The sequence below is a fragment of the Dermacentor variabilis genome, chromosome 3 (genome assembly GCF_050947875.1).
Source record: "Dermacentor variabilis isolate Ectoservices chromosome 3, ASM5094787v1, whole genome shotgun sequence".
NCBI classification, from domain to species: Eukaryota; Metazoa; Arthropoda; class Arachnida; order Ixodida; family Ixodidae; genus Dermacentor; species Dermacentor variabilis.
The window spans coordinates 33,220,278-33,227,930 of NC_134570.1; the positions used below are offsets into that span (position 1 = coordinate 33,220,278).

At 51.5% G+C, this 7,653-nt stretch overlaps 2 pseudogenes; both read left to right on the forward strand.

The window, feature by feature from the left end:
* Positions 1–905: 905 nt before the first annotated feature.
* On the forward strand, positions 906–1,867 carry LOC142574468 (ubiquitin-conjugating enzyme E2 Z pseudogene; annotated as a pseudogene).
* Positions 1,868–5,045: 3,178 nt separating this feature from the next.
* LOC142574469 (ubiquitin-conjugating enzyme E2 Z pseudogene) lies at positions 5,046–5,852 on the forward strand (annotated as a pseudogene).
* The last annotated feature ends 1,801 nt before the right edge of the window (positions 5,853–7,653 follow it).

A 7,653-nucleotide genomic window follows, 5' to 3' on the forward strand; every position in this document is an offset into this window, starting at 1 on the left:
AGAACAGCGTTAATAGCCGCTCCAATCGCCTTTTTAACACAGCAACAAACCGCACAGCTCTTGAACATTAGGCCACATTGTTTATAGAGTTCGTAAAGCTCACAACAGTTTCATTGTTTAGATTGCAAAGTTCGCTTCCGCGCTTTATGAGAAATTGGAAACTACCCAACATTCGACTACAGAACTATTACCACTAATTTTAACTCTTAAAACCTCTCTATGATTGTACCGTAAGTTCGAAAAGACAATTACGCATACTGCTTCACTTCTACATATCTTTTGCACCACCGTTATCCTGCCGACGTACCACGCAGAAAAGCTACCTTGGCAGTTTTGAAACAAAGTTTTGACACAAGGCCTGCTGTGCAGCACCTTTTAAAGCACTGCGATCCCTTTTGCAACCTTTAAACTAATCTATACATCAAGCAATATTTCAAAAAAGCTACGTTCACCTTTCCTTGAAACAGACTCAATCAATTTCCTCCGCGCATCCGGCGCAGGAATTACTTGTGAGAGCTTTTACTAGATCCTCTGCCATTGAAGTCCTAATGTCGCCTCTGACATTAGGCCACCTGTAATAAAGTCAACAAAGCTATTTTATCCTATGAATTTTTTAAAACAATTTTTCAGTCTCCTACCGAGGCTAGGCGAGGAAAAGTTATGCCGTCTAGGATTGCAGCTGCCACCTGTGCTTGTTTGCCTTTCTTGCACCACTCCTCCTCCTCTAATTTCACGACAAAAACGAAAAAAATTCGCATATTTTGCTTTGTTTCTATATTTGTGAATTTATTTTTTCACCACCAATACAAGCGTTCTGCGCCTGCCGAAATGGCAGTTCGAGCGTTGGGATAGATAGCGAAGGCAGACGACAGCTAACAGGCTATAACTAGCGTAACTTTGCCCGTACGTTATGTTCCTAGCGGCAAAACAGTTGAACTATACATTTGTCGCAATAAAAGCGATCTTAGCGAGATCAGGGGCAATCACAGGTTCTATTCTTCATCGTCGGTGCGCGCGCCATCAGGGCGCAAGCCAGTGCGCGAAGACGAAGAAAGCAACTATGGCGGCCCCATCTCCAAATTCTTGGGATCCGCTCTCGTCAGAGAACGAAGAGCCATCTCCGCAGTGCCTGATGCGAGTCAAAAAGGACATCGCCAATTTCAGAGCCCAACCGCCGTACGGTCTCTCCATCGCTCCGCAGGAAGACGACTTGACCAAGATCCACGCCCTAGTCGTGGGCCCCTCTGACACGCCGTACGATGGCGGCATCTTCTACTTCATCTTGAAGTGCCCCTCGACCTATCCCGTGAATCCGCCCAAGGTGCGCATCATGACGACGGATGCCGGACGGGTCCAGTTCAACCCGAACCTCTACGCCTGCGGCAAGGTGTGCCTCAGCATTCTCGGGACCTGGTTCGGACCGCAGTGGACGCCGATGCAGACCATTGAGAGCGTGCTCATATCCATCCAGTCGCTGCTCAATGAAAACCCTTTCGCGAACGAGCCCGGCGCGTCTTTTTTGTCGCCGCTCACGAAGATCCTCGGCTGCGAGAGCAACTACAACTCGTTCCTGCAGCACGAGACAATGAGAGTGGCAGTGTGCGACACGGTCGAAGCGTGCCTCAACGGCACTTCGCCGTGTCCACCGGTTCTGAGGGAGCAGGTGCTCAAAACTTTCTCGGAGTCGTACGACAAGTACGAAAAAATTGTCACGGAACGGCTAAATTTGACCGGTACTCCACTGCGTGATCGGTTTTTTAATGTCAAGGGAGTATACCAGTACGAGACACTGCTGGCGCGGCTCAAGAATCTAAACGACAGAGTGAAGCAGCGGAACGAAGCTGCAGCGCAGGCGGAAAACAAGTAATCTATTATTCTGTGCGACGGGCGGCCCTCACGCATTGACGCGTGACGTTTACGAATTTGTTACGTACTGACACTTTGACGGCTGTGCACGTGAGCCGTCCATCAAAAATGTGCCCTCTTTATCTGTCCGCGCCATTTTCCGCGGCTGCGGTGCGTCTGTGACACAACCGCATTATAACCAATGAACTCTGGAGTATGTTCTGAACCAAAGATTCTTGGCAAACGGTCACACCGACCGGTCCTCTCTGGAGGCTCCTCAGTGCTATCCAAGCCGGCTGGCTTCATTGGTGATGTGCACACAGAACCCGCAAATTTTCTGAATAAATACTCCAGAGGGAAATGCGGCATTATTGTTCATCGGGGTTTCCTTAGCGCTTCTTGAATCATCGTGAGAGTAACCGGCAAGTACATGCATTTTTTCACAGCGAAGCTATTAGCCTCTAGTTGCTCGGGATGTTGGTTGGCGTGCTAGCTCACCGCAAACAAACTGCAGCTAGAAAAGGGATTTGTTTCTCGCCATCGTTGAGCTTGCCGCTGATCAGAAGTAGCATCCACAATAATACACTGCGGCTGTGCAGTAGACAGCACTGCGCGTCACCCCTTCTAGTGCGCAGCGTTTACCAACCGCGCAAACAGTTAACGAGATAAATTGTGCAAGGGGAGAGAGAGAGAGAATCAACTTTTGTGTTGAGCCCTTAGTGACGGTTGGTGCGCGCTGGCACCAGAAGGGGTGGAACCTTCTTCTCAGGTCCCATATGCGTCCAGCAGTTCCTGACCCCTAGCCGCCAGCGCGAGCTGGGTCGGTAGGTCGGGGCTGGACAACAAGGTCTCCCATCGCTCGGGGGGGGTTAGGGCTGGGGAGGGTGGGGGGTAGGGATGGTGGAGGGTTCTTGAGCTTAGTGCACTCTGCAAGGATGTGTGCTAGAGTGCCTTTTGACCGTCTGCAAAAAGGGCATGAAGTGTCATGCTCTGTTGGGAACATCTTGTGCAAGAGCACGGGATGCGCTAGCGACCCCGCTTGCGGGCGTCGCACGATCGTTTGCTGCATTCGGTTGAGTTGCGGATGCGGACGGGGGAAGCCTACATCTGCCGCTTCTGTACATTTGCGTGATTTCTTTGTAGCTTGTCACGGGGTGCGGTAGCTCTGGCTCGTCCTCGGTCCGGATTGACAGTTCTCAGGCATAGTGGTCGGCGAGTGCGTTGCCTTCCACTTGCGAGTGAGCCGGGACCCACACGAGCTCAACGGCCCGTCCCGGTGATTTGCATTTGGTGAGGATCGCTAGTGCCGCGGGAGAGATGTTCCCCTTGCGGTAGCTTCCGTAGGCGGTCTGGGAGTCTGCGACCACGGTCCTCACTCCCGGTTGTGCAAGTGCGAGGGCCACGGCCACTTCTTCTGCTTCGGCTGTATTCGTCGTCCGTATCGACGCGCCTGTGACGACTTTATCGATGGTGGTGACGACCGCCGTTGCTCTGGTTCCGTGCTTGGGAAGCGAGGCGTCCGCGTAGAGGACCTCGGGGTCCTCTTTCAGCTGTCGAGCCAGTGCCTTGGCCTGCGCAGAGCGTCTCTCGGTGTTCCTCCCCGGCTGCATGTTCCGGGGGAGGGGCTTGGTCCTAATAATGTCTCTCCACGTTGTGGGGAGCGGCTCCGTTGTCGGTAGCTGTTCAATTTGCCATCCTATCTTGCGTACGACGGCCCGACCGTGCTCTGTCCGGCTCAGCCTTTCTCTCTGGTGGGTTAGGTGTGCTTCCACCAGCTCTTCCACCGTGTTGTGGGCACCCATTTCCAGCAGCTTCTGCGTTGACGAGTAGACTGGAATGCCCATGGCGAGTTTGACTGCTTTCCTTATCGTCGTGTTCAGCGTCTCGCGGTTCACCTTCGCAAGCTGGAGGTACGGGGCGTAGTACGTAACGCGTGACACGACGAATGCCTGCACCAGGCGCAGTTCGTCTTCTTCTTTGATTCCTCTGTTCCGGTTGGTGACTCTCCGGATCATGCTCAGGACTTGCTCGGATGTGGTCTTGATTTTGTTGACGGCTGCGTGCGCCTTGCCGTCGCTGCGCAACAGCAAGCCCAGTATCCGGATCTGCTGCGTTGGTTTGATCTCTGTGCCGTCGATGGTGATGATTATGTTCGGCGGCGGCTCCTTCTTTGGTCTTCCGGGCTGTACCATGAGCAGCTCCGATTTCTGTGGAGCGCAGCTCAGGCCGCAGGTCGTGGCATACTCGTGGACGGTCGTTGCCGCTCTCTGCAGGGCTTCCTCCGCGCAGGCATCGGACCCCGCGCGGTTCGTCCACACCGTTATATCGTCGGCATAGAACGCGTGGTCCACGCCCTCGATCTGATTGAGTAGTTCGGGCAGGGGCAGGAGTGCTAGGTTGAAAAGCAGAGGCGACAGGACAGACCCCCGTGGGGTACTCCTGTCTCCGAGCTCCACAGGCTCTGACCGTTCATTTCCTATCCGGATAGTTGCTGTTCTATTAGTTAGGAAATCTTTAATATAGCCGTAGGTCTTGCGGCCACACCTCGTCTTGCGCAGGTTCTCGAGCACGCTGGCGTGGGACACGTTGTCGAAGGCCCCTTTGAGGTCCAAAGCCAGTATACCCCGGGGCGCGTGCTTCGTTGCTCTTTTAATCACTAGTTCGTGTAATTGGATCAGGACGTCTTGGGTGTTCAGGTGCTGGCGGAATCCATACATGGTCGCCGGCATCTGATTTGTCTCGTCCAGGTGTGCTTGAAGTCGTCTGAGAACACGATCGCGTTCAGTGAACAGATCGGATCCGACAGTTGCAGATCTCCAGCGAAAAGACCTAGCGCCGCTTTTATGAGGCTTTTACTCTCTGTGTGCAGCGCACATGGAAGGGAAGTCACTAACCACATTCCCCCGCACGGGGAACAAAAGAACATGACGCTGATGATTAAGCAGAAGGACAAACGCTTTTAGTCTAGAAACGCGCTCATTCTTTGAAAGTGTCTCAACACTTCAGGCGTGATTGTGCCCTAGATTTTCTCTCTCCTGCGGTGTCCGCCCGGCTTACAAGTGTTGTTCGTACACATTTGTCGCAATAAAAGCGACCTTAGTGAGATCAGGGCCCATCACAGGTTCTATTCTTCATCGTCGGTGCGCGCGCCATCAGGGCATCAGGGCGCAAGGCAGTGCGCGAAGACGAAGAAAGCAACTATGGCCGCCCCATCTCCAAATTCCTGGGATCCGCTCTCATCAGAGAACGAAGAGCCATCTCCGCAGTGCCTGATGCGAGTCAAAAAGGACATCGCCGAATTCAGAGCCCAACCGCCGTACGGTCTCTTCATCGCTCCGCAGGAAGACGACTTGACCAAGATCCACGCCCTAGTCGTGGGCCCCTCTGACACGCCGTACGATGGCGGCATCTTCTACTTCATCTTGAAGTGCCCCTCGACCTATCCCGTGAATCCGCCCAAGGTGCGCATCATGACGACGGATGCCGGACGGGTCGAGTTCAACCCGAACCTCTACGCCTGCGGCAAGGTGTGCCTCAGCATTCTCGGGACCTGGTTGGGACCGCCGTGGACGCCGACGCAGACCATTGAGAGCGTGCTCATCTCCATCCAGTCGCTGCTCAATGAAAACCCTTTCGCGAACGAGCCCGGCTCGTCGTTTTGGTCACCGCTCACGAAGATCCTCGGCTACGAGAGCAACTACAACTCGTTCCTGCAGCACGAGACAATGAGAGTGGCAGTGTGTGACACGGTCGAAGCGTGCCTCAACGGCACTTCGCCGTGTCCACCGGTTCTGAGGGAGCAGGTGCTCAAAACTTTCTGGGAGTCGTACGAGAAGTACGAAAAAATGGCCACGGAACGGCTAAATTTGACCGGTACCCCACTGCGTGATCGATATTTTAACGTCAAGGGAGTGTACCAGTACAAGACGCTGTTGGAGCGACTGAAAAATCTGAACGACAGAGTGAAGCAGCGAAACGAAGCTGCAGCGCAAAGGAAAAACGAGTAATCCGTTATTCGGTACGGCGGCAGCATTGACGTGACGTACTGCGTGACGCGCCGACGCGTGACGTTGACTACTTCGTGACGTACTGAGGCCTCGACGGTTGCGCATGTGAGGCGTCCATAAAGAATGTGCGCTCTGTATGCGCTCGTGCCATGTTCTGTGGCTGTGGTTTATCTGTGACCCAACCGCCGTGCGAACTCCGGAGTGCTTTTTGAACCATCGATTCTTAGCCAACGGTCACGCCCGCCGATCTCGTCTGGAGGCTGCTCAGCGATACTGTCTCAAGCCGGCTGGCTTCATTGGTGATCTGCACAAAGAACCCACAAAATATTTGAATAAATATTCCAGAAGGAAATGCGGCACTAGTGTCTATGCAGATTTCTTCAGCGCTGCTTCAACCGCCGCAGGAATAACGGAAAATGCATAGTTTTTTATTTATTTTTCCTTCTGCTTCGAATGGCCTTGTGCATTCTTTCGTTAACGGTATTGAAGCCCATTTTTCATTATGAAATCGATGGGTGACCTTAATCAGCGTTAACGCATAGTGAGTGCTACTTATAGACCGTCGTCTGACTTTAACGACATGTATAATTGAAAGTTCTGTAATTTATTTGTGTATCGCAAATCAGAACAAAAACAACTACACGCGTAAAGCCCAAGTGGTTTAGGCAAACTTTAATTGTGCAGTTACAAAATAGCAATAAAAAAGCTGTAATATGCTTTTTTCAGCGGTTGTGTGTGAGATTGCAGAGCCATTTTTCTAAGTACTATACCAGTCATTCCCATGAATGCAAGCTTTACAGTGCCAGAGTTTGCTTTTATAGTGGCGTTCGTTTGAACCTGTGACAGACGCATGGCATCCGAGATTGGACAGCGCACGCTGTCGGCACCCTTCAGTCTCGGAGGTCATGACTTGCCCCATAACTTGCTATGCTGTATTACGTTCTGAGCGCCAAGTATTCATTCTTCACTTTTACAGTGCAGTGGGACTAGACATCAAAGGGGCCCGATTAAGGCAGCAGCACCCGCTATTAGCTTTCCTCTATATAGAGGAAAGCTAATCACAGTATGATTAAAGTATAAAGATTACATGTATGTACTATATAGTACATACATGTAATCTTTTCATGAGGATAGGCGATTTTCTGAATTACAAGTTCCTAGAGTGGCGGTTATATACAAACGTGGAGAAAAGGGAGACTTTAACTCTCGCAGGTATCCGTACTGAGCTTTTTCATTAACATATTTGAACGCGTACTGTACAAGCGTGAAGTAATTTCACCACACCAGCTCGGTTTCCAACAAAACTCAACTTGCCAAGCCCAACTGCAAACAAGGAATCTAATAATAATAAAAAAGATCACCACCCGTTCCAGCCCGTGAAGATGGTGGAACAGCGAAACTGTGTTATGCACTGAGGGTTACACCATGCAAATGAAATTTCGCAAGCACTTTATGTAGTAAATATTTTGTTTCATCATTTTTTCACCTCATTTTGGCTTTCGCGTGCTTCGCGTGGTAAGCATGCTTTAGGAGCGCTTTTTCTTTTGCGATTCTAACAGTGTTTTTTTTTGCGCCTGAGGTTTGTGTTTGTGTTTTGCCGTGCTTTCGCGTGCAAGTTGCTGAGCCCCGTGGTCTTCCCATAATTACAGCTGAGATGGAATGTGCTGAACCACTAATCCAAAGCTCCGTATATTGGGCCCAAAGCCCACCACTGGAGATGCGGGCGCTGCGATCCTTTTGACGATTGCTTGGATTGGTTTGACTGACTGACACGTTCGGCTGCGATGGAGAGAACGACGTC